Genomic DNA, 27,657 nt, shown 5'->3' with positions numbered 1-27,657 from the left:
ATGAATTCAATCAAGTAAGCAAACTCACACGTACTGGATCCCGGCAGGGCACTGTAGGATCGTTAAAGAAGATGCTGTGGTCCTGGTGTTCAGGGGGCTTGATGTCTAGCTGGGGAAACATAGTGGCCACAGATGAGCTAAGATGTGAGTGTTGAAATGTTTGAGGAGGAAGGCGCCACCAGACCAGAGTTGGGAGGGAAGAAGACCACCTGAAGGAGGTGGGACCCGAATGGGCCCGTGAAGGAAGGAGACGCTTTGGGCAGGTGAGGAAAATGCAGATCCAGAGCCCAAGAGGGCAGGAGCCAAGGTGCAGAGACGTAGCCCCGCCGACTTGCACCTCCTGGGCTGACCCTACCTGTGCTGTCACACGGGGCTTTAACCATCGATCAGTTGGACCAGCCGAGAGGCTGTCCGGACCCTTCTCCAGGTTGTGGCTGCCATGCTGGCACACGAATAGCATCTGTTCCCCTATCTTGTTTCTTACACATCTCATCTTTGCCATGAATTGACTCGATAAGGTTACTGGTCTGTCTCCTGTGTTTCTACACTTGACACTTGAGTGCTCCTCCAGTAGATGCCCTGGAATGGCCTGCACGAGAGTCACCTGCGTGGTCACTGAAATGCAGGTTCCCGGGCCCCTCTTTGGGAGTGGGTCCCAGTAACCAGCCTTTTTAATGAGCTCCTCGAGTGATTTGTAACTCTGCTGCTCTAGGCCTGTGGTTCTCAATCAGGGCAGTGTCGCTCCTCGGGCAATGTCTGGAGACACTTTGGGTTGTCACAGTAGGGAGAGGAGAGCATCTGGCATCTCTCGGGCTGAGGCCAGGGACAGGGCTAAAGATGCTACAATGCACAGCCCGCCCACGACAAGAAAGACTTATCCAGCCCCAAATGTCAGCAGTGCTGAGGGAGAGAAACCTTGCTCTAGATGAACACTCCATGGGATAGGGTTCACTTTGTTTTGTCCCCAGCTGTACCCTGAGCACCAAATATGGTGCCTGGCACATAGTAGGTTTTTGAAATATTGGTAATGGAGAAGTGATTGAAAGCGCATACCTGCAGGGGTAGTGAACTCAGGAGACCAGTGACGATGTGGATCCCACTAAGGTAAGGGGGAGTGTAGGGAATGGGAAGTTCAGGGAAGGAGGAGACAGATGTATTTTTGGGTCAGTGACTTATTGGACTGAGAAGGACAGTTTAAATTCGGTTCACAGGGAGCTGCATGTGGTCCTTCAGTAGAGTAGTGATGTGATCCAAGCGAAGGAAGGCTCTCTGGGCCTTTCCAGAAAGGGGTAGAAAAGGGAGGAGGTTGGGAGGCTGTTGACGCAGCCTGGTCAGAAGTGAGGAGAACGTGGTGCTGGAGGCAGATCTACTTGGGAGCTGGGGATTCATGCAGGCGGCCGTTCTTTGCTTCTGGGCTGAGCTGGGTGGATGTATTCGGCAGAGCCTTCATTGTTTGACATGACACAAAGAGCTCAGGGCCACAAACAGGGCCAGCTGTTCCAATGAGAATCAGGGACAGATTCCAGCAGAAGGGAGTGGGGGTGTGAGTCAGTGCACATTCTTTTTTTTTTTGGTTGCCTGGCCACTCCCTGTGCTGTACAGGGGGTACTTCCAGGAAGGGAGGTGAAGGGGAGATGTAGAGAGGAAGGTGGGCAGTACAGGTGGCTTAGTGGGCGCCAGGTCTCTACTGGAGTGCCAGGGTCCAGCCTCAGCAGAGTCCAGGGATACCCTCAGGATGAATGGCGTCGGTGAAAGATGACACAGGGAGACCAAGCTTAGGTGAAGCGGGTCTGCAGCTTTATTTTCAAAAGCAGCTTTTATACCCTGAGTTACACATTTCCAGAAGTGAAAGATGCAGAGTCATGCAGAGTCAGCTCAAGATTCCATCAGTTTTGACCTTTATTGAAACCAGAATGTTTTTTGCATACCTTTTCATTTACAAGGGTCTTGTGTTATGTACATTATCTTCTGGCCCAGAGGCCTGTTGACATTTTGTGACCCTTTTCTGATAAAGGTTGGTCAACCAGAAAACTTGTTTTCCCTTAAAGTGTTTTTTCTTTATTTTTCCAATCTGTTTTACCCTCAGAAAGTACTAAATAAAGTTACATTCTTATGGAGCAAAGGTGTAGTGGGTTATAGCAAAGAAAGAACTTATTAACTCAAAGGTCTTATGTTGCTAATACCAAGGCTACTACTTGTTCTTCTTACATTCCAACTATATCAACTAATGCACTCCCAGGCACACAAAGGGTAAGCAAGTATTGGCTCAACAATGCAGTATTATTCTAATAAAACTTTTTCACTGCTCTAAGGTCATGGTTGAGATGTTGTGAACAATCATGTGCGTTAGTTGCAAGAGTATGGGTAAAACTGCCAAGCAAGCTTAGAATGCCAACAGAGGGGTTAGAATTGAAATACTCCTTTCATGCCCAGGAGACTTATTAACTAGAGCCCTTAGTTGATTTTCTTCAGAGAAAGGTGGTCAGGGATAGACCCTGTTAGTGTCAGAAGAGTTGGTGAAAGGCAGAATATGGTAAACAGTAGACAGCAGACTTTGGTTTCAGGGTCGATGCTCGAGCAGGTCCAGGGAGTCCCTCGAGTCCTGATCTGCCTTGCCTGTCAGGTCTCCTCCGCATGACCTTGTCATGGGTGGGATCTCCTGTGCTGGCTCCCGGCATCGGAGAAGGTGAGCAGTATGTGGAATGAGAAGGAAAAGGCAAGAAACAGAGCTGTGAAATTTGCCCTTGGTGTTTCTTGGCTTCCATGTCTGTTCTCACTTGAACAAATACTTAATGAAGATTTCCTACACGGTGAACCCACAGTGATCTGCAAGACGGATGCAGCCCAGGGTCCCCAGTAACTCACAGTCTATGGGGAAGACAGAATGGCACGTAGCACATGCATAGGCCTCACGGGAGATGCGGACAGGGGACTCGAAGGATGCGGAGCGAGCCATAGCAAATTGGTTGGGATGTCTTAAGGAGCAGGGAGGGAGGCATTTGAAGGGGGTCCTAGGGAAAGGGGAAATGACCCATAAGAAATAGAGGTGGACGGAAGGGGTATGAAACCCAGCTTGAACAACAGTTGAAAGGTTCAGGGGAGACTTGAGTCATTCTTCATAACGCGTGTATAGCTGGGGGCCAGAGTGAGGCAGGCAGAGCTGGATTATGGAGAACTAAGTGAAAAGTGACTTCTTCCCTGATGGTTCAGTTGGTAAAGAATCTGCCTGCAATGCAGGAGACCTGGGTTCAGATCGCAGGGTGGGGAAGATCCCCTGGAGAAGGAAATGGCAACCCACTCCCGTAATCTTGCCCAGGAAATTCCATGGACAGAGGAGTCCATGGAGTAGCAAGAATCGGACACAACTTAGTGACTAAACCACTACAAGTGGGAAATATGTGAGAAGGAGCTTGTCTGGAGGAAAGAGGGTAACAAATTCACATCTAGATCTGCTCAGACACTGCAGGGCAATCCAACAACTCATTGGAAAGGAGCTCAGGAACTGCGGGTGGACAAGAGCCAGACAAACAATGGGGATTTTGGTGTCACCACACATCAAAATCAGCGTTTTTCCAACTTTCATGATTGTTATACACTGTAAGTTATACCTGGGGATCCAGAACATACTCTCATACACATCCATCTGAAAGAAACATTCTGTGAAAGAATGTTTGACCTCATTATGAGAAATTCACTTTAGTATTTTCTATTCTGCTTCATTAAAAATTCACTTTTACTTCATTTTTTTGTTTATATTTCAATACTCTTTTTTTTTTGACTTTTTTAAAAGTTAAATTTATTTAATTGGAGGCTAATTACAATATTGTATTTGTTTTGCCATACATCAACAAGAATCCGCCACGGGTGTACACGTGTTCCTCATCCTGAACCCCCCTCCCCATTTTACTTTATTTAAAAAATAAATTCAGCCTTAAAAGGAAGGAAATTCTGATATATACTACACTATGGACAGACCTGGAAGATATTATACCAAGTGCTGTAAGCCAATCCCAAAAGGACTATACTGTATGGTTCCACTTATATGAGTTCTGTAGAGACATAAAGCAGAATGGTTGGTTGCCAGGGGCAACTTCAGGATGGAGGAATAAGAAATAAGTGTTTAATGGGTACAGAGTCTCAGTTTGGGAGGATGAAGTTTTGGAGCTAGACGCTGATGATGGCTGCACAACAATTGTGGTTGTGCTGAGTATCACTGAACTGTACACTGAAAATGGTTAAAATGGTAAATTTTATATTTATTTTACCACAATAAAATAAAAAAAATAATTCTGGGACATACTGCTGCATCGATTTTTTAATCTATTGGATGAAACTCTCAATTAGAAAAACACTGGCCTGTGTGATGGAATTGGATGACATCTTACCCAAGGGAGAGCAGAGTGAAAGATGGCGATGGGCAGGGGCACAGAGGAGAGTCCTGAGGGCTTGCCTGCACAGAGGGGCTGGAGAGAGGAGAGCTGGCGTGGGAGCTGAGGCTGCAGAGAGGTAGGGGTGGAGGAGAGTGAGGAGACGGAGGTGCGAGAGGAAACTAGGCAAAGTGATCCCTGGCTGGGAGTGGGCAACTGTGACGCGCACTGCGGAGGGATCCGTGCGAAAGGGCCTGCAGTTTTGGCAATGGAGCAAGGGCGGTTTGGGTGTGAACACTGGGAACATTATGTATTCATAGGATCTACTGATCTATAAATTCATAAAGTTTACCCATATTCTAGAATGTGCTATGCTGTGCTTAGTCGCTGAGTTGTGTCCAACTCTTTGAGACCCAATGGACTGTAGCCCGCCAGGCTCCTGGGGGTGTGGAAAGCATCTCTACCTTTAAACTCTCTGCTGCTCCAAATCCCCTTTGTTAGTGCAAAAATCTTAACATAAACTCACATCACTGGAGTGTTCAGTTCAGTTCAGTTCAGTTCAGTCACCCAGTCATGTCTGACTCTTTGCAACCCCATGAACCGCAGCATGCCAGGCCTCCCTGTCCATCACCAACTCCCGGAGTTCACCCAAACTCATGTCCATCCAGTTGGTGATGCCATCCAGCCATCTCATCCTCTGTCGTCCCCTTCTCCTCCTGCCCCCAATCCCTCCCAGCATCAGAGTCTTTTCCAATGAGTCAACTCTTTGCATGAGGTGGCCGAAGTATTGAAGTTTCAGCTTTAGCATAAGTCCTTCCAATGAACACCCAGGACTGATCTCTTTTAGGATGGACTGGTTGGATCTCCTTGCAGTCCAAGGGACTCTCAAGAGTCTTCTCCAACACCACAGTTCAAAAGCATCAATTCTTCAGCACTCAGCTTTCTTCACAGTCCAACTCTCACATCCATACATGACCACAGGAAAAACCATAGCCTTGACTAGACGGACCTTTGATGACAAAGTAATGTCTCTGCTTTTTAATATGGTGTCTAGGTTGGTCATAACTTTCCTTCCAAGGAGTAAGCATCTTTTAATTTCATGGCTGCAATCACCATCTGCAGTGATTTCGGAGCCCAGAAAAATAAAGTCTGACACTGTTTCCACTGTTTCCCCATCTATTTGCCATGAAGTGATGGGACCAGATGCCATGATCTTCGTTTTCTGAATGTTGAGTTTTAAGCCAACTTTTTCATTCTTCTCTTTCACTTTCATCAAGAGGCTCTTTAGTTTTTTTTCACTTTCTGCCCTAAGGGTGGTGTCATCTGCATATTTGAGGTTATTGATATTTCTCCTGGCAATCTTGATTCCAGCTTGTGCTTCCTCCAGCCCAGCATTTCTCATGAGGTACTCTGCATACTGGAGTGTTAAAGACTTCAATTACTTAAGTTTTAGCAGAGGGGTAGCAAAAGAGCAATTACTGTTTTTTTTTTTTTTTAAAGGTAGAAAGGATACTGTGTGATCTGGTGGCAACCTGCTGTTTAAACTTAATCTCAGAGGAGGACCAGGTAGACATGGGCCTTAATGCCCTCCTTCAGTGTCTCTCAGGAGCTTTATCATTCTCCATAAAGAATGTGAACATTTTTGTTAGATTTATCTCTAGATGCATAGTTTATAATGCTACTGTAAAAAATCTTTAAAAAATTATATTTTCTGTCCATTTGTAGCTAGTGTAAAGAAATTAATTTGATTTCAGTGTATATTGTTTTTATAAAACAGCAAGCTTGAGGATAATAATAATAATCAACACATAATGATAGTAATTTATTTGTAGAGTCTTCTGGGATCTCTATGTAGACATTTTCTTCTTTTGTTGCAACCCTTTTACCTTAATTCACTTATCTTACTGTGCTGGCTAGAACCTTTGATAGCATGTTCAATAAATATGTCATAGTGAATATCTTGGCTTTAATCCCGATTTTTTTTTCTTAAAATTTATTTTTAAAGAGTAGCATTATTGAAATATAGTCATAAAATCCACCCATCTATGAATTCATAAACTTTATCCATTTGAAGTGTACAATTAAATGGCTTTTAGTATGTTTGAACAGTTATGCATCCCTCATGCCAGTCAATTTTAGAACATTTTCCTTAAACCCCCAAAGAAACACTGTACCTCTTAGCCATCACCCCGTAGTATTCCCATACCTCCCATCTCTAGACATGAATAAATACACTAATCTGTCTCTTTAGATTTGTCTGTCCTGGACATTTCATGTGAATGGAAACATACAATGTGTGGTCTTGTGTACCTGACATCTTTCACTAAGCATATTTTCAACGTTCATCTGTGTTGGAGCGTATATCAGTACTTCATTTCTTTTTTTAATTTTTATTTTATATTGGAGTAGAGTTGATGGCACCCCACTCTAGTACTGTTGCCCGGAAAATCCCATGGATGGAGGAGCCTGGTAGGCTGCAGTCCGCGGGGTCGCTAAGAGTCAGACACGACTGAGCGACTTCACTTTCACTTTCCACTTTCATGCATTGGAGAAGGAAATGGCAACCCACTCCAGTGTTCTTGCCTGGAGAATCCCATGGACGGGGAAGCCTGGTAGGCTGCAGTCCATGGGGTCGCACAGAGTCAGACACGACTGAAGCGACTTAGCAGCAGCAGCAGAGTTGATTAGCAATGTTGTGTTAGTTTCAGGTGTATAGCAAAGTATTCATTATACATATACATGTATTTAGCCTTTTTTCAAGTTCTTTTCCCATTAAGGTTATTACAAAATATTGAGCAGAGTTCCCTATGCTATACAATAGGTCCTTATTGGTTATCTATTTTAAATATAAATCAGTATGTATATGGCAATCCCAAATCAGTACTTCATTTGTTTATTGGTGAATAATATTCAACTTACGGATATACCATATTTTGTTTATCCATTAATGATGGAATTTCACATTTTTGCTATTGCTCATTTTTTGCTATTGCACATTTGCTATTGAACATATTACTATTGCAATTTGCTGTTGCACATTTTTGCTGTTTTGCTCATGGTATATGGCTGCCACGAGCATGGTACCATGGCTGTACATGTTTTTCTGTGGATGTGTGTTTTCGTTTCTCTTGGGTATACAAGTGGAATTGTTGAGTCATATGGCAACCCACTCCATATTTTTGCTTAGAAAATTCCACGGACAGAGGAGCCTGGTGGCTACAGTCCAGAAGGTCACACAGTGTCGGACAAGACTGAGTACACACACAACACACAGCGTGGTAACAAGTGCAATTGTTAGGTCACATGGTAACTCTATGTTTCATCATTTGAAGAATTGTCAGACTGTTTTCTGAAATAGTGACACCATTTTACACTCCTTCCAGCAGGGTATGAGGAGTCCAGTTTCACCACATTCTTGGAAACACTTGTTATTATCTTTTTGATCATAGTCATCTCAGTGGTTTTGAAGTGGTATTTCATTATGGGTTTGATTTTGTGTTTTCATGATGGCTGGGGATGTGGAGCATTCTTTCCTGTGGTTATTATTAGCTGTATGTATTCTTTGGAGAAATGTCTATTCAGATTCTTTGCCCATTTTTAAATGGGATGGTGTGTCTTTTCATTATTGGGTTGTAAGCGTCCCAAATATAAATGCCTTGTCAGATATACGATTTGAAAACCATTTCACTCATTTTATGGGTTCTCTTTTGCTTTCTTGATAATGTCCTTGACAGCATGAATGTTGTAATTCTGATGAACTCCAATTCATCTGCTTTTTTCATTGGTTGCTTGTGTTTTGGGTGTCATATCCAAGAAACCATTGCCTATTTGCAATATCAAGTGTCACAAAGATTTACCCCTATGGTTTCTTCTAAGAGGGTTGTTTTTTTAATAGCTTGTTCTCTTACTTTGAGGTCTTAGATCCATTTTGAATTAATGTTTCTATGTGGTGTCATGAATCCTGCTTTTAAGGGGAATAACAGTGAACTGTCAGCATTGCATCCGTCCGCTTAGTTTTGTTTTGTTTGTTGTCGTAGTTTTTTGTTTGTTTTGTTTCCTCTAGTAAGGAAAAGAAGGTTCCCTTATGGAATATGCTAGAAAGTGCTGTTGTTGTGTTTGAATATTAATTTTAATCAGTTGCTTTTTCTACATCTATTGGACTTTTTCTCCTTTACTCTTTTAAAAAGTGCTTTGACTTACTTACTTATATGACTGCACCCCGCCTTGGTTGCGGCATGCAGGATCTTTAGTTGTGGCATGAGAATTCTTAGTTGTTGCATGTGGGATCTAGTTCCCTGAACAGGGGTTGAACTTTGGTTCCCTGCATTGGAAGTGCAGAGTCTTGGCCACTGGACCACCAGAGAAGTCCCTCCTTTACTTTTTTGATGTGACTGTTGTTGTTTAATCTCCTAGTCATATCCAACTCTTTTGCGACCCCATGGACTGTAGCCTGCCGACCTCCTCTGTCCATGGGATTTCATTGTGTTAATAGACGTTAAACTAGAATTTTAGAGACAAACACAGCTTGTTTGTGGTACATTATTTGTTTCATACAATTTGAGATTTTGTTGACTAATATTTTTATTTAAGATGTTGGATCTCATGCTCTTGAATGATGCTGCTGCTGCTGCTAAGTCGCTTCAGTCGTGTCCGACTCTGTGCGACCCCATGGACGGCAGCCCACCAGGCTCCCCTGTCCCTGGGATTCTCCAGGCAAGAACACTGAAGTGGGCTGCCATTTCCTTCTCCAATGCATGAAAGTGAAAAGGGAAAGTGAAGTCGCTCAGTCATGTCCGACTCTTCGTGACCCCATGGACTGCAGCCTATCAGGTTCCTCCGTCCGTGGGATTTTCTAGGCAAGAGTACTGGAGTGGGGTGCCATCGCCTTCTCCATCTTGAATGATAGTGGCATGCAATTTTTAAAATGCTATCTTTGTCTAGTTTTAAAACCAGTCTTGTCAAATGAGTTGGGATGCTTCCTCTTTATCTATTTTCTGGGAACGGTTTATGCAAGTTTCATATCTGTTTTCTGAAAGCTTGGTAGAATTCATGTGTACAGCCATCAGCACCTAATATTTTCCTTGTGGGAAGACTCTAAATTACCAATTTTGTCTCTTTAATGGTTCAAGGCTATTCAGGTTTTTATATTTCTTCATTCACTTATTGGTAAATTATAGTTTTCCAGAAAAATTTAAAAAATGTTCAGATTTATTTGCACAAAGTTCGTAATATTCTCTGTTACATCTCAGGTTTTGGTTCCTTTTCTATTCCTAACATTGTTTCTTTTTTCTATTTTTAAATGATCTTTATTAAATGACTGATTTTGGGCTTTGTTGATTTTTCTCTTGTAACTTTCCTATCGAATTCATTAATATTTTTTTTGCTTTGGTTTTATTCTCATATTATTTTTCTAGCGTCTTAAGTTGGATGCTCATCTTTGTAATTTTCAGTCAGTCGAACTTGGGTCTCCCGCATAGCAGGCAGATTCTTTACCATCTGAAATGCCCCTTTCAGTCTTAAGTATTTTCCAATGTAAGCTTTTTAGGTTATAATATTTCCTCTAAATAACTCTGTAGTTAAATTTCTGTGATTTGGGATGATGATGATGATGACAACAATTCAGAATTGTCTTAGATTTACAATGTGCCACACACCAGTCTAAGCACTTTATATGTTACCGCTCTGAATTCTAACAACAAATAATAGATACGATCACTACTGTCATTTTATAGGTGAGGTAACTGAGGCACAGTGAAGTTAAGTAATTTGTTCCTAGTCATATAGCTCCTTTTCGTTACCTTGAAGTATTTTAATTATCTTGAATTCCAAATATTTTCTAATTTCTCTCGTGATTTATTTATATTTGCTCATAAAGTTTGGAGAAGGGATAAGCTACCCACTTCAGTATTTCTGGGCTTCCCTGGTGGCTCAGCTGGTAAAGAATCCTCCTTCAGTGCGGAAGACCTGGGTTCAATCCCTGGGTTGGGAAGATCCCCTGGAGAAGGGAAAGGCTACTCCAGTATTCTGGCCTGGAGAATTCCATGGACTGTATGGTCCATGGGATCGCAAAGAGTCGGACACGACTGGATTCTTTCCTGCTCGTAAATTTAGAAGTTTTTAAAAGTTCCAGATTCTTGCTTTACATACTTTTTTGAATTTTTAACCCAAATGAATTGTGATGTGATGTTTATAAGGCTGATTCCTTGAAATTTGTTGAGATTTTCTTTGTGGTCTAGTATGTGGTTGATTTTCATAAATATTATTTGTGTACTTGAAAAAAATGTGATTCTCACCTTGCTAGGTACAGTATCCTTACATATCTTTTCAATCACGTGGTTTTTAATTTTTTAGTCTTCTGTATCCTCACTGGTTTTGTTTGTTTTTAGTTTTTTGGTTCACTTGTTCTGTCGATTTCTGAAAGATACATGTTGAAAATTTCCTCCATGATAGTGGATTTATTAGTTTCTCCTTATCAACTTACCAGGCTTTACGTTAAACATTTTGAAGTGATGCTATTGGATGCATGCTAGTTTAGTATGCATACTAGTGAACTGAATCTTTTATTAAAATGTAGGGAGTTTCTTTGTTTTTAGTAATGTTTTGAGCCTTCAGTTTGATGTTGTCTGAAATGAATATAGTGAGGCAGTTTTCATTTGGCTAGTATTTGCTTGTCACATCTCTCTTTATCCTTTTTTTCCCCAACATTTCCATGTCTTTCATTCCATGTCTCTGTAACCAGCATATAGCTACAGTTTTTATATTTAGTTTCACAGCCTTTATCTTTTACTTGGGTAGTATAGTGCATCTACATTTATTGTGATTACTGATGAATAGCATAGGATGTTAGAATATTATTTCTACCATTATATTTTGTGTTTTTTATGTGTTCTTCTTTACTTTCTTTTCCTACCTTGATTTTGAATTGTTTGTGTTTTCCTGGCTGAAGGAGGAGGTTTCTAAGAAGAATCTTTATCTTGGGTAGCCCCTGTTGCCGTTGCAAGGGAAGCATGGATCACGGGGATTGACCAATGCTGCTAGGACTGCTGCTGTTTCTGGAACTCATCTACAGCTTTTTTCCTTGCCAGATCATTCGTCCATTTAAGAAGGAGTTTTATACATATTGTGAATATATAAATATATATATATATATAGGGACTTCCCTCGTGGCTCAGTTGGTAAAGAATCTGCCTGCAATGCAGGAGACCCGGGTTCGATTCCTGGGTTGGGAAGATCCCCTGGAGAAGGAAATGGCAACCCACTCCAGCATTCTTGCCTGGAGAATCCCACGAACAGAGGAGCCTGGCGGGCTCTGGCATCCATGGGGTTGCAAGAGTTGGACATGACTTGGCGACTAAACCACCACCACCATATATATATATTAGGTGTATTTTAGGCTGCAGTCCATGGGGTCGCTGAGGGTCGGACACGACTGAGCGACTTCACTTTCACTTTTCACTCTCACGCATTGGAGAAGGAAATGGCAACCCACTCCAGTGTTCTTGCCTGGAGAATCCCAGGGACGGGGAGCCTGGTGGGCTGCCGTCTATGGGGTCGCACAGAGTGGGACACGACTGAAGCGACTTAGCAGCAGTAGCAGCAGCATTTTGTAATGGGAGATGTTGTAGATTGGGGTCCCTGGAAAGAAGACTCTTTGCCAGAGATTTGAATACAGGATGTTTATTCAGATGTGTTCTGGGATCAACACCTAAAGAAGGAAGAAGGACCAAGGAGCTGCAGAGTGTTCCCTGAGTTGAGGCTTCCTCAGGGTGAGGAGGCTGGGCCTTTGTACCTTTAGGTTGAATTTTTAGTCACTGGATGCAGATGCTTCTGGAAGAGAGTGTGGTCTTGGCCAAGTTGGCTCTCTTTATATGGGGTGATTCCCAGAGGAAACTGAGAGTTGGGGGCTGTCAGCTCTTGGTACCCCAGCAGGTCAGGAGGAAATCCTTCATTCCTGAAGGGGCACTCGCCACAGAGGGGTTTTCAGCATGCCGTTTTGCCAGAAATAGAAACTCTAGAATTTCTCCATCCCCTATGGCCTCTCCAAACAAAAGTATCACCCCCATGATCAACCTGTGCCTGAAGCCCCACTCTTTTTTTTTTTTAAAGAACAGAGTTGCCCAGTATAGCATAGACAGAACAATCTGCCCTGCAGGTCCCAAAAGGATCAGCTGAAAGAGAGTAGGGGATCACCCGACTCTTAAAGGAGACCATTGCTCCTGCCAGCCGAGGGTCTTTCACACATCACATCTGTCCTGACTCTGCAACTTTATACCAACTTTTCCCTGTCTGCTGTGCCCTCCCAGTTATCTCTCTGCCAGTCACAATCCTGCTTCTCCTTCTGTTCTTGGCCCACAGTGTGCGTCCCTGCTCTGAATTCATAGCACCTGTGCTAGCTGTACTCAGCACAGACTCCCCAGAGCTGCCCTGGTGCCTTCTATGTGATAGCACAGCAGGCAGGACCCTAGACTGGGCCTGCCTTATCCTGCCCGGTGTAGACAGGACTCTTCCATACTCTTTCTTCCAGCCTTCCTCTTTCCTGCACCTTGAGGGTACAGATCTGGGCTGCCTGCATATGGCTTGTGCAGGCCTGAGATTTGAGGATATGAAATTGGGTCAAGGAAAGGTACAGCCTGACTTTATGCTGTATCTCAAGTATGCATTCGAAGGCTCTCACTGCTGATCCCACACTCCCCCTCAGTTCAGTTCAGTTCAGTTGCTCAGTAGTGTCCGACTCTTTGTGACCCCATGAACTGCAGCACGCCAGGCCTCCCTGTCCATCACCAACTCCCAGAGTCCACCCAAACATGTCCATCGAGTCAGTGATGCCATCAAGCCACCTCATCCTCTGTGATCCCCTTCTCCTCCTGCCCCCAATCCCTCCCAGCATCAGAGTCTTTCCCAATGAGTCAACTCTTTGCATGAGGTGGCCGAAATATTGGAGTTTCAGCTTTAGCATCAGTCTTTCCAAAGAACACCCAGGACTGATCTCCTTTAGGATGGACTTGTTGGATCTCCTTGCAGTCCAAGGCACTCTCAAGAGTCTTCTCCAACACCACAGTTCAAAAGCATCAATTCTTCGGCTCTCAGCTTTCTTCACAGTCCAACTCTCACATCCATACATGACTGCTGGAAAAACCATAGCCTTGACTAGACAGACCTTCGTTGGCAAAGTAATGTCTCTGCTTTTGAATATGCTATCTAGGTTGGTCATAACTTTCCTTCCAAGGAGCAAGCGTCTTTTAATTTCATGGCTGAAGTCACAGTCTGCAGTGATTTTGGAGCCCAAAAAAATAAAGTCTGACACTGTTTCCACTGTTTCCCCATCTATTTCCCATGAAGTGATGGGACTGGATGCCATGATCTTTGTTTTCTGAATGTTGAGCTTTAAGCCAACTTTTTCACTCTCCACTTTCACTTTTATCAAGAGGCTTTTTAGTTCCTCTTCACTCTCTGCCATAAGGGTGGTGTCATCTGCATATCTGAGGTTATTGATATTTCTCCTGGCAATCTTGATTCCAGCTTGTGCTTCTTCCAGTCCAGCGTTTCTCATGATGTACTCTGCATATAAGTTAAATAAGCAGGGTGACAATATACAGCCTTGCTGCTGCTATGTCACTTCAGTCATGTCTGACTCTGTGCAACCCCATAGACAGCAGCCCACCAGGCTCCCCCATCCCTGGGATTCTCCAGGCAAGAATACTGGAGTGGGTTGCCATTTCCTTCTCCAATGCATGAAAGTGAAAAGTGAAAGTGAAGTCGCTCAGTCATGTTCGACTCTTAGTGACCCCATGGACTGCAGCCTACCAGGCTCCTCCATCCATGGGATTTTCCAAGCAAGAGTACTGGAGTGGGGTGCCATACAGCCTTGACGTACTCCTGTTCCTATTTGGAACCAGTCTGTTGTTCCATGTCCAGTTCTAACTATTGCTTCCTGACCTGCATATAGGTTTCTCAAAGGACAAAGCCTTGTTCACTGGAGAAACAGGCACGACCCCCAAGAGGTGGGGATGACAGGACTGGAGGATCTACCTGGGGTGCTTCTGGAGGGGAAGAGTGCCTTGTGGGGATGGAGTGGAGCTGGCGGGTACCCTCAGGATGGGGAAGGGGCTGAGCTGTTCACCACCCTGGGTTTGTGCTTTGCTGGCAGAACAGCTACAGTCTTGCTGATCAGACCAAGTTTTGATGGGGCTCCTGCTGTAGGGCTGGGACTGGGGGGAGGCAAGCAAGGTACCCAGGGGACAAAGTTAATGGAACTCCCTCTCCGGTGTCAACTCTGCCCTTGTACCAGCTAGAGGGTGGGGCCTCCTGGATCTTGTGCCCTGGCCCTGGGCTCTCTGTGCCCAGCCTGCACAAGCTGCTTGGTGTTAGGGAGCTTCTTGTCCTTTGCCCGGCGTCCCTCAGGGGCACAGTGCTGCCCTCTCACAGCTCGCTCTTGATCATCTCTCTCTACTTTTTTTCCCTTTTGATATTTGTGCTTTCCAGGCAAATTTCACCTCTTAGAGGTTTCTCCTCTTTGACTTATTCAGGCTCGTTCACTTCTCATCTAATAATCTCTCATCCAGTAATTCTCTCAATTAGCTCTTCACTCGATGTGTGGGAACCCCCTCCACATACATACACTACAGGTGATGGATTCATCGGGCAATAATATAAATTATTAGCATTCATTACGGGCTCATGAGCCAGGCTCTAACCTAAGCAGATAATCCTAAAGAAGGATTATCTCATTCAATCCTCACATTAGTCCTGTTAAACAGATACAGTCATCCTCATTTAATACACAGAGAGGATGAGTAAGTGGTATAGGTTCGCACAGTTTGTAAGACCCTTGAAAGAGATATTTCATTCATTTCTGAATTCATAGGACCTGGCATAAAGCCTGACATTAATTGCTGAATGAATTATGCACACAAAGGGAATCCTCAACTTTTTCCCCAATAATCAATGAACATCCACTAAACATTCAGCTTTATGCTGGTGGAAAGGTTAGGTTACTAAAGAATCATCAGCTATGTTACATGTCCTTAAGGAACTTACAGAACACTGAAAGAGACAAGCATGAAAAATAGGTAAGACTGTGTATAAACAAATTAGTCGTGTGGCATAGACTATAAATCTTGTAGATTTCAGAGGAGACAGCAATCAGGGTGGTGAGTGGCCAGGTGGGACCCGAGGTGGGCTTGGAGAGCTTTGTGGGTTTCAGAGACTGGATTTAGGGTGACTCTGGGGGACAGGCTGTGGTGTTGAGTCTGGAGGAGCAGGTGATGGAAGTCACTGAAGGCGTCTACATCTCTCTTTGTTTTCTGGTTCTGTGAGATCAATAGCCTCTCTGATCCCAATTTAGTCTTATGCAGTATGAGTGGGAGGCCAAGGTACTCTTGTCTCTTCCCACCCTGATGACACTGGCCACTGGCCAGGCTTTGCCAGTCCCTCTGGGAGGGGCCCACAGGTCCTGCCAAGGCTCTGGACTGTGGGGGGATGGACATGAGGCAGGTAAGCCGGAGGTGTGTGTGGGGTGCTGTGCATAGAGGGGGCTGGGGTTATTGGGAGGGGAAAAGAAGAACAAAATCCACAGATGCTTAGGTTCCTTAGAGTCAGCCCTCTGTACCCTGGGGTTTCACAGTCACTGCTTTAATCAACCATGGATGTGGAACCCACCAATGTGAACCGTACCACAGTCTGGGGGCTCACACAACAAAATGTTATTATCACACGGTTATGGTGGCTGAAGTCTGAGATCAAGGCATTGGTAGGGTCTGAGGGCCGTGAAGGAGAATCTGCTCCCCACCACCCCCTAGCTTCTGGTGGTTTGGGGGTAGTTTTCGACACTCTGGCTTGTAGACCTCTGCCTTCATCTTAACAGGGTTTTCTCCCTGCGTACATGTCTGTGTCCCTTTCTTTATAAAAACACCAGACTTACTGGATTAGGGGTCCATCATACTCCAGTGTGACCTCATCTTTTAAAATGTTTTAATTGTTTACTTATTTGGCTGTGCCAGGGCTTAGCTGTGGCACACAGGATCTTCAGTCTTCCTTGCAGCAGGATCTTTAGTGGTGGCATGTGAACTCTTAGTTATGACATGCGGGATCTAGCAGCCTCACCAGGAACGGAACCCAGGCCCCCTGCACTGGGAGCGGAGTCTTACCCACTGGACCCCGAGGGACATCCCCAGTTCTTACCCACTGGACCCCGAGGGACATCCCCAGTTCTTACCACTGGACCCCGAGGGACATCCCCAGTTCTTACCACTGGACCACCAAGGAAGCCCCCGCATGACCTCATCATAATTTATCTAATTACATCTGCAACGACCCTATTTCCAAATAAGGTCACCCTGGGATTGGACTTCAGTATCTGATTTTCTTGCTATGGGGAGAGGGGACCCAATTCAACCCATAAGAGTCAAAGGACCTCATAGGAGACAAGGCCGGGGAAGGCATGACTTGATCGGCGTTTAGCTGGACTGGGTCCCAGAGGTTTGGGGAACAGTGTGGGGGGGGCGCTAACATAGGAGGCACCTGCTCACATAGACTCTGGGCCTGTCCTAGGATGGAGAAAGTAGAACTAGTGGGAGCTCTTGACACAGAGTGGTTGGAATGAATGCTAGGAGGAGTGTTTGAAGGGACCTTCCCCCCATATCCACATCACTCCTCTGCTGTCCCAGGAGGGAAGGGGTCTCCACTCTGCTAGCTGTGGTGCTCTGTCTGCAGTCTGGGCGCTGGAGGAAGCTGGAAGGCTGGTGTGGGTGCCTCCTGTGGACCCCATGCTCCTCCTAAAGGTGGCCCCCACCGTGGAATAAACGTTGAGCAGATATTTAGCCAACAGTAGTTGGAAGAGGTGTGAGACTTGGATGGCCTTGGGTGCCCGCTCTTGTGAGTCTGGGGCTGAGAGTGGAGGTCTGGAAGGCCAGGCCAGGGAGCAGACTGTTTGGAGGTTGACTGGGGGAGCCCGGCGTCTCTGTGGTGCAAGGCTTGATGGGGGTGTGAGGTTGCCCCCGAGTTGTACCTGGAGCTCCTCTGGTTCCTCTCTCTGGACCCTCCCCTGGCTAGTGCCCCCATGCGCACCCTCTCCTGTCCCCGCCTGAGCACTGGCAGAACCTGGACTCCCCTGGGCCACTCCTTAGCCAGAGGCCTCCGCAGAACCATGAACGTTCCCAGCATCCGGGAGGCTCTTGGGCACCAGGGGCCTTTCAAGGAGGCCAGCCCTCTGCCATCTGTCCGCAGACCCCCGCTCACTCCAGTGCCCGCGACTTGCTCCACTAGCTTTCTCTCTTCCCACCTGCAGGTGGAGAGTGTGGGGGGGGTTGCCGATGGAGCAACCCCTGCCCTCGTTCCCAGCAGGCTGCCACCTGCACCATCTTCTCTGTTGCCCCCAATGAAAGGCCCCCACGGGCAATTGGGGGATGAACCCACCTCTCTTTTCCCCTGAGGTTCTTCTCATTCCGGGTGAAAGTTACCATCAGGGAATAATGTGAGTCACTAGTGAGTCAGGATGGAGACCAGGCAAGGAAGTACGTGGAACCTGGTAATTATGCCCATTCATCCTCCTGCAAAGGCTTCCCAGCTGGCAGGCACTTCCGCTGTGAGCTGGGTGGGAAGGGTCCACACCTTCTCTGAGGGGGTCTTCCTGACTACCAATCCCAGCTCTTCTTGTAGACCTGGGGATGGCGGAGGACGGTGAGAGGTGGGAGAGGGCAATCTGTGTGCCCAGGAGGACCAAACCCCCAGAATCCTGGGGGCCCACCAGAGGTGTTTGCTCAGAAGAGATCCCTGGTCACCTCCCTTGCAGATGACCTTGAGGGGCCACAGAAAGGTGGGCTGTATCACCTGCTGCCTGCCCTAGACTCCTTGCCAGCCCCAGAACAAGCCATGGGACTCATGCTTCAGGCCACTGCAGGTGCCAGGGCTTTTCTGGACCATTCTTCTCTGGGATCCACCTGTTCCCTCATCGCTTCCTACCCTGCTTAGATGTCACCTTCTCCGGGAGGAGACCACAGTCTGTGGAGCAGCCCCTCACACCCAACTCCTTTTCCCTCTTGCTATCCTTTACTTTTTCCACAGCACTTTTCGCCATCTGACACATTACATGTTATGTTGCCTGTTAGATTATCTGTCTCACTGTAGTCAAAATGAAGTGTTGCTGGGGCAAGACCTTGCTAATTTCTTCTCTGTTGAACCCCAGCCAGGCATGACTGTTCAACAAATATAGAACAATAAAATAAATATTTGATATATATACATTTATAATGGAATAAAAATAGCATGAATGGATAAAGGAAAGATATCCTGTCAGCTGTGAGGTACAACATAAGTACTTTGCTGATTCATAACAGAAGAGTGGTTATACATTTTATCTGAGAAGCTTGGTGTGAACGAAATGGCTCATTTCCTCACTTTTCCTTTAATTAAAAAAAAAAATAGACTAAACTGTATCCATCAGCTGGTGGGAAATCTAGTCTGTTTAGTCTACTGAGGTGCCTTCCTTTCGCCTTTGAATGGTCATGTGGGGATCCTGGAGGCTTGTGTGGAACGAAACAGTTGCAGGGCTCCCCAGGCCAACCCCCACCTCAGGCAGTCCAGTCACTGCTCCCTGGAAGCTTCTGGAAGTCTGGATCCAGCCTCCCAAGGTGCTCCAATAAGCAGTCTTTCTGAGGCCCTCTGTCCGTGTAGAGGGGGATGTGAAGACTCCGCACTGGAGACATCGTGGGCTTCTGGCACTTGAGGAATCTTCCACTCAGCCATGGTCTCACCCACCCATCCCCAGAGCCAAAGGCCCGCCCGCCGCCCTCCGGGTCAGCGTCGCACAGTTTCTTCAGGGAACTGTGAAGCTTTCAGTCCTCACCACCCACATGGCCCTAGAGTAAGAGGTTGAAAAAGCCAGGTTACCTTTTTGGAATGGAGGAGCGAGAACGCACATGAATAATTCAATAGATTAGCCTCCCACGAAAGTTAAGAACTGACGTTTTGTGAATGATTTTCTTCTTTTTTTTCCCAAATAGAGCTGACTCAAGGTTATCTTGTCATAACAGCAGCTCAGTCATTTGCATTCCTAATATACGCTTTGTCTGGAGGGAGGGAAAGGGCAGTTGCAGGCCAGGCTCAGGAGCTGCACGCCCTGGCCTTCCCCTGTGGCTGCCTTTTGTGATGGTGAGTGTGCAGCAGACAGGCAGAGGCTGAGGGTTGTTGCTGACCCAGCCCCCAAGATGGAAGATCCCAAGTCGTGCTGAGTCCTGGCACAGCATCCAGCATTTTGGTGGTTGAACTGGGAGTCAAGGCTCTGGCTCCCAGGCCTGGCTTTGCCTCCAGCTGGCTGAGAGGTAACTTTCCGTGCTCTGCCTCAGTTTCCTCAGCTGAGATGGGCGGCACACACTCTGTCTCCCTCTTTGGACTAGGGTCAGCTTCAAACAGAGGATGTAAGTCAGGGCCACCACTGGGGATTCCCCAGGCTGTGGGTAGCTCACAGCAGGGAGTATTTGGTCTACACAGCATCTAAAAATTGGCAAATTAAAAATAAAAGTCTGGCTATCCAGCATCTCTTGGAAGGATGAACAAAATGGCAACATAAGGCTCATCTTCCCACATGGCAGCAGTGGGCTGGGGCTCAGGGCACCTACCTGGGCAGGTGTAGCGTGAGATAACCCCTGGTCCCTGCTGCCTTTGCTTCATTCACTCAGTTCATTCACCGTCTTCTTCCTTGGAGAACTTTGCTCTGTGGTGGAAGTAAAGCACTTTGTGGGAACGTAAAGTATCGGTTGTTTTGTCCAGGGTGTGTCCAGGTGAAATGGCCCAAGGCCCAAGGAGAGTGAAGACAATGATTGGTTAAGGGAGAGGAAGGGTGTTATGGGACTATTCATCACTTTAGAGGTCAATGTCAGGGAATGAGAGTGGCCCTTCTGGCCAGCACAGGGTCTCTCGTTGGGTAAAGGCGTCACGTTCTTAGTGGGCCCAGTACCTTGAGATCAAGTTGACTCAAGAAAAAGAGGTGGATTTGGTTCTGTTCTTGGTCAAGATTGCAGTTAAGAAGGGCTTAAAAGCTGAGCTAAAGCTCAACTGCTGCAGCCGCTTCTGGCTGCTGATCCCTAGGCACCGATCCTCACCGGACCCTGGGCTGTCCAGATGGGGTTGGGGGAAGACAAAGGGCCACAGGCTGGTGACCCCCACAGCAGGTCACCGGGCGCTGAGGGGCTTGGGTGGCAGCAGTTACTCAGGAGAAAGGCATGAAACTCTGGAGCGGCTCCTTCTCTCAAATCTCAGCTTAAAAAAACCTCCCCGGCTTGGTTTTCCCAGTTTTTCCTTTCTGTGTTCGCGCCAGCTCTCCTCAATCCCTTCTGTTTGTGCAGCACAGAAAGAGTTACCAGAATGCTTTTGCACCTGCTTTTTCTCACTTGAGAAAGTCCAAGTGTTATTTACTGAGGACCTACTGGGTGCCTCCAAAGGTCTACAAAGTCATCTGTGATCTCTGTATTGCTCAGAGTCTACATTATTTCTGTGATTATTAGATAATACATGTTTGTCTTAGAGCTTATGGAAAGGACAGAAAAGTATAAATAAGCAGGGGAAAAAATTCCCTCATCATACCACACTCAGTGACATATTAGTTTTAGGGAATGTTTTCTCCTCGCCTTTGCTCTAAGCACTGTTTTTGTAAAAGAAATGAGATCATAGCGAACGTGTATTCTATTTATTAATTTTTTGCTTACGTTAATGATTTCCCTGCACCATTTAAAATGACTTCATAGACATAATATTTTGGGGCCCACGTGGCCACATGTCATTTAGCACCGTAGTTCCTTAGCCTCTCCCTAGTGCTGGGTATTTAGGATGTTTCCTGATTAATAAAAGACCCCAGACAACTGTCTGTCTGGTTCAAAGCCCTTTGATCTGTCAACAAAAATTCAATTAACCATCAAGTTAAGAAGGAAAAAAGGGAATTTTGTTCCAGCCAAACGGAAGATTATAACCTGGGAAGCAGAATCACAGAAAGCTCTGAGAACTGTTCCACCTTTTAGGAGTCGAAGTCACAGACATATGCATTTAAAAAAAAATTTATGTATTTTAATTGGAGGTTAATTACTTTACAATGTGGTGGTTTTTGCCGTACATTGACATGAATCAGCCATGGGTGTACATGTGTCCCCCCATCCCGAAGCCCCCTCCCACCTCCCTCCCCATCCCATCCCTCTGGGTTGGCCCAGTGCACCGGCTTTGAGTGCCCTGTTTCATGCATCAGACTTGGACTGGTCATCTATTTCACATAAGACATACAGATTTTTGAGATAAAGGATTTTGCATCAGAACGACATACTGATATTTTCCATAAAGTTCACCAAGGGTGCATAGTCCAGGTGAACACGCACCAAGGGAATAGCAAGTCAGCATGACCCGCTACAGAGCTGGGAAAGAGCACTCTTGTTTTGAGAAGTTACATTGCTAGCATCAGAATAAAGAAAAAGACACAACAATCTTTCCGGTTGAGCAGGCACTCCCATCTTACAGGAGCTCTGTCTGCACATTAATGCAGACGAAGCCTGCTCATCAGGGAGGGAGAAGGCCCAAACCACAGAGAGATAATTTTATATTTAACTTTTCTTGTCCTGCCTTAAAATATAAATTTTATTTCATCAGATCAAAGTTGGATCATTTCCTAAGGATCAGTTTCTAGAAGGGGTATCATGGGGACTGAATGTATAAACACTCTTAAACCTTTTGATACATCTTCCCAAGTTCTTTTCCAGAAATGTGGATGACACCAATGACCAGCCCTAGGTATTAACATTACATTTATCTTGTCAACTTGATAGGTTAATAAAAAAGGATTGCTTTAATTTCATTTGCATGTACTTTGGTTATTAGGGGCTTCGCTGGTGGCTGAAACGGTAAAGAATCTGCCTGCAATCCGGGAGACTTGGGTTTGATCCCTGGGTCAGGAAAATCCCCTGAGGAAGGGAATGGCAACCCACTCCAGTATCCTTGCCTGGGAAATCTCACGGACAGGGGAGCCTCGTGGGCTACAGTCTATAGGGTCACACAGAGTTGGACACGACTGAGTGACTTACACTTTCACACACTTGGTTACTAGTGAGGTTAAACCCACACCACAGTTTACCTAGATTTTGCGTGTATAAGATTCAAAAAGCAGAAAAGGCTATGGATCTGGAGAGTAAGACTTCTTCTCAGCTGGTGCTCCAACAGCTTTCTTGTCTTCTCTGGCAGAGAACACAGAGTGACATGTGTTTAAATTGTGTTATTAGATTTAAGCTGTAGGTTATTAGACTTAAGTTTATGTTATTAGATTTAAGCTCTTACATGTGTGTTCACATTTACATATCTGCTTTTGTGGGCTGTTTATATCCTTAGGTTGAGGATTATTTCTCCTTTTGACGGGTGAGGAAACTGAGGCTTCAGGAGGTAAAAATGCAAGAGTCACATGATTGCAAAAGGGAGTGGGCTCTGGGGGCGTCTCTACTCAGGAATCTTTGGAGGCAGCAACGGGGCAGCTGCAGGCACAGGTAACGGAGAGGCTCTGGGAGTGCCTTCTTATCCAGCAATGTCTCCCTTATCAAACTTCTGCTGCTGCCTGAAATCCCACCAAAGGCAGGCCCGCAGCCTGGCCAGTCTGGTTTCTGACACCTGGGAAAGGCAGTTTCTGTGGCGAGCACCGCACAAGACATGGGCCAAGCCCTGGCCCTGCATCCTCGGCTCTGCTTTGCCAGTGCCCTCACCCCCAACCCCACGCCCTGGCCTGTGGCCCTTCAAATCCAGCCTCTCCATGCCTAGTGCCCACTACTAATGGTCCTCCAATTATATATCCTACAACTCATCTCTTGGCGTGAAAGTTAGAAACACCTGCTACCACCCCAGGAAGGTTGGACCCAGTGAGCCATCTGGAGTGTGCCCTCTGCCCCTGCTCCCCGAATACCTTGCTTCTTCCTCTTTCCTGGGACGTGAAAACCTCCTGCTCTAATTTTCACCAAGGATCCTGGAATTTTAGAACCTAAAGCTGCCTGAGTCAGCCCCCTTTTCCCCACTCCACTTGCTTCAGGGCTCTTGGGGAAGACTACTTTACACCTGGTTTACAGGCAAGTCTATAAAGGGCTGTTCAGTTCAGTTCAGTTCAGTCACTCAGTCGTATCCGACTCTTTGCCACCCCATGGACTGCAGCACACCAGGCCTCCCTGTCCATCACCAACTCCCAGAGTTTACTCCAGCTTTTGCCTATTGAGTTGAGATGCCATCCAACCATCTCATCCTCTGTCGTCCCCTTCTCCTCCCACCTTCAATCTTTCCCAGCATCAGGGTCTTTTCAAATGAGTCAGCTCTTCGCATCAGGTGGCCAAAGGATTGGAGTTTCAGCTTCAGCATCAGTGCTTCCAATGAACACCCAGGTCTATAAAGGACTATCTGCCTGTAGGGATGACATACAAAGAGCAGGTGCAGAGGACCAGCGACTCAGGGCAGAATGTGTGGTGCTGAAGGGGTCGTGAGAGAGAGTTAGAGTTGAGCTGACAGAGCTGGGGCTCAAGGAGAAGAAGGCTTTTCAGCTGGACTTTGAACTTTGGGTGGGAGTCAGGTAAATGGGAGATGGGATGAGGTTGAGTGGGAATGCCCAGGGCAAAGGCTTGAGAGTCCAAATGCCCTGGTGGGTCACGAGGCTGAGGTTTCCCTGGGCTGCAGGTCAAGCTGCAGGGCAGCTGCTGGAAGGGCCCCTGAGTTGAGGGTTTGGAACTTGTCCTTTGGCAGTGGGGATTCTTGGAAGGTTCTGGAACAGAGGAGGTGGCTGCTGGCATGGTCATTAAGAAGCAGCTCTGAGAGAGTGTCAGGGTACATGGAGACCAGAGATGAACTTGGAGGCAGCTGGCTTCCATGCTCTACTGACCTGAGGAATGTAGAAAAGACAGTGACTCCGGTCTCTGCCTGCAGAGCCCGAGGAGGCCACGGCTGGAAGCATGTATATTTTTAATCCAGTCCATATATTTTAATAACCCTTCATAATTTTGGGGGGATATTATTAATGCTCAAAATACTTCAAGCTAAGCTTCAGCAGTACGTGAATTGAGAACTTCCAGATGTACAAACTGGATTTAGAAAGGGCAGAGCAACCAGAGATCAAATTGGCAACATCTGCTGAATCATAGGAAAATCAACGGAATTCCAGAAAAACATCTACTTCTGCTTCATTGACTACACTAAAGCTTTTGACTGTGCAGATCACAGCAAACTGTAGAAATCTTCCTGACCCAGGAATCAAACTGGGGTCTACCTGCATTGCAGGAAGATTCTTTCCTAACTGAGCTATCAGTGAATGGCCCTTCTGTGTCACAGTTCCTGCTAAAATATAGTAAGTGATGTTTTCTTAGTAGTTTGTCACTTCTGCAACCCTGGGAGGGACTGTCTTGGGAAGGGACAGCCTGTCTCAGCAGCCAGTCTGGGCAAGAGAGTGGCGGTGTTGCTGGCTGACACACTTGGTGGAGGACATGAGTCTTGCTGGCTGGACTCTTTCTAAGGAGCCTGTGAGTTTTCTAGCTGGCTGCTGGGCTGGGAATTGCTTGAATGTGCTTGTGAATCGGCTAATTTGCAAAATTTCGGGTGGAAATACTAGTTTTCTTGGCCAATAGGTATTCTGGTACAGACTTTTAGGTTGGTTTTTAGAGTCAGAAGGTGCTATATTTAAATCTTAGGTTGGCCACTTGATAGCCTTGTAACCTTGGGCGAGTTCCCAAACCTCTCTGAGCTAAACATTTCATCAACTGTAAATGCAGAGAATGGGACTTGCCACATGAAGCTGTTGTAGGAGTGGAGAGCATGTATGTGAAGGGCTCACAAAATGTTTCCCCTCCTAATAAACCAAATCCAAATTCTTTCTAAGAAATACCTAATAATATTTCCTCAAAATATTTCTTTGAAAGGAAACATAACCCCTTCAAATCAATAAACAAGTAAATGAATAGTTTATTTTATAGATGCTTACAATGCATTTATAAATGTATATGTGATGTTGTTTACTCACTACTGCTACTGCTAAGTCACTTCAGTTGTGTCCGACTCTGTGTGACCCCATAGATGGCAGCCCACCAGGCTTCCCCGTCCCTGGGATTCTCCAGGCAAGAACACTGGAGTGGGTTGCCATTTCCTTCTCCAATGCGTGAAAGTGAAGTCGCTTAGTCGTGTCCAACTCTAGCGACCCCATGGACTGCAGCCCACCAGGCTCATGGGATTTCCCAGACAAGAATACTAGAGTGAGTTGCCATTTCCCTCTCCAGAGGATGTTCCTGACCCAAGGATCGAACCTGAGTCTTCTGCTTGGAAGGCGGATTCTTTACCACTGAGCCACCATGGAAGCCCGAATATGTGATGGGTTTATAGAAGTATGCAATATTTGTATTGTGGATAGATAAGTATATAAAGGAACTTCTCCTATGGTCCAGTGGCCAATACTCTGAGCTCCCAAGGCAGGGGGCCTGGGTTCGATCCCTGGTCAGAAACTAGATCCCACATGTCGCATCTAAGACCTGATACAGCCAAATAAATAAATAAATAAATATTTGGGCTTCCCTGGTGGCTCAGACAGTAAAGCATCTGCCTGCAATGTGCGAGACCATTTTATACCATTTTATACAGTCCATGGGGTCACAAAGAGTCGGACACGACTGAGCAACTTCACTGGTTGAAGAATATAAAGATCTCGAGCCAGAACAAGTGCAATGCTGCTGCTGTTCCCTGAACACGCTAGAAACTGAAGGGCACTTTGCTGCAGCTTCAGGCTCTGTCCTGCGAGTTGTGCCTGTTCTGCCCCCAGTTCCGCTCTGCTGTGGAGGCGGAGAGAATCCGAATCACTTGGCAAAGCATCCACTGAGCATCTCATGTGTGCGGCCCTTCTGCTCACAGGGCCCCGAGGGCCTCTTCCGCCCAGCATCTGGCTGGAAACCAGGCTGACTCACAGGCAGGAGGCAACCTGTCTTGCCATCGAGGACACAGCTCAGTCCGGTGATTGAGGACACAGCTCAGCCTGGTGATACTTCCGGTCAAGCACTTTGGAGATGTCGAGACCGCTCTCCTGACTCGAAAGATAGGAACAGAGGCCAAGAGAGACGTGGAGACTTCACTGGGGTCACTCAGCTCATTAGTGGCTGGTCCGGGTGGACCAGAGCCCAGCTCTGACCACCATCCCTGCCCCATTCCCCTTAGCAGAGGCTGTTTATTAAAGGGCTTTATTTTTAGGGGTTTAAGAGTTTTATTTTTGTTTGTTTGTTTTATTCTCCACTTTCACAGTGAAGTTTATCCCACGTGCCAGAGTCTTTGATGGGACTTGAATATTCACATTTGAGGGCAAAGCCAGCCTCTAGGAGGTGCACTGGAGCTCAGTGTGGTGGGCAGGGGTTCCCTACAGGGGACATTTGGCAATGTCTGGAGACAGTTTTGGTCATCACGGCAGGAGGGTGGGGCAGGAGGTACTGCGGGCCTCGGAGGGTAGAAACCAGGGATGCCGCTCACCAGGGGTGCACAGAACACCCCCCAACAAGCACTGTGCTGCCCCAAATGGCAGCAGTGCCAGACCGAGCCGGCCTGGTGATGGGGCGGCAGCACCCTTGGGTCTGTAGCCTTCTCTTTGGACCTGGGCAGGTTCTCTCCGAGAAACCCAGCCATGGCCAAAGTTTTGGGGCAGCGTGGCTGGGACCAGGCGTACACAGTAAGCCTCTTTTCAGCTCTGCCCAGCTGTTTTCAGCCTAGTATTTCCCTGCATGAGGCCAGCAGTGCAGAGCTCCTCTGGGTCAAGCCTCCTGCCATCTGTCTGTCTTGGGGGCAGGTAGAGGGCCCAGCCTGCTTGGGCTTAAGGCAGGGGCCCTGGGGGCGTGGAGGTGGGTAGTAGCTAATGTTCCTTATGAACCTAAAGCAATTTTCCTGCCTGCCACTCCATTTTGCACCCTTACCTTCTGCGGCCCCGGCACCGCACCTTCCAAAGCTTTCTAGATCTGTGTCTGGAGAATAGATTTGCTTCTTACAAGCAGTAAGGGCTCCTCTCTCTGACCTAAGGCAAGTGACCCATCTGCTTTTGCTCTTCCAGAATGTTGTCTCTGGCCCCCTTCTATGCCTCCTCTCCGCAGGCCCTTATTATGCCTTTGCTGCATTTCAGTCAGGCTCGGGGAGGGAGCGAAGAGAACCAGGTGTGTTGAGTTCATCTCTTAAACAGGAGGCCTGTCCTTATGTGTTGGAAAACTAGATTTCCTTAAAAGCTCTGCTGTGTGTCTGGCCTCTGAGGAAGGTGAAGAGCTGAGGAGCTGGAGCGAGTTGC

General features: G+C 46.4%; 1 protein-coding gene and 1 long non-coding RNA gene across 3 annotated transcripts in view; one reads left to right on the top strand and one right to left on the bottom strand.

Annotated features, from left to right (window-relative positions):
• Positions 1–27,657, bottom strand: part of LOC133237710 (uncharacterized) — a 485,111-nt gene that overhangs the window by 27,837 nt on the left and 429,617 nt on the right. The window lies entirely within an intron of this gene.
• ST8SIA5 (ST8 alpha-N-acetyl-neuraminide alpha-2,8-sialyltransferase 5) overlaps positions 1–27,657 on the top strand; it is a 77,377-nt gene that overhangs the window by 1,894 nt on the left and 47,826 nt on the right. The gene's annotated exons all lie outside the window — the stretch shown is intronic.

This window comes from Bos javanicus, chromosome 24, assembly GCF_032452875.1.
Source record: "Bos javanicus breed banteng chromosome 24, ARS-OSU_banteng_1.0, whole genome shotgun sequence".
Taxonomy (NCBI): domain Eukaryota; kingdom Metazoa; phylum Chordata; class Mammalia; order Artiodactyla; family Bovidae; genus Bos; species Bos javanicus.
Note: the sequence above shows the minus strand (reverse complement) of the source record. Positions and strands in the feature narration are given on the sequence as shown.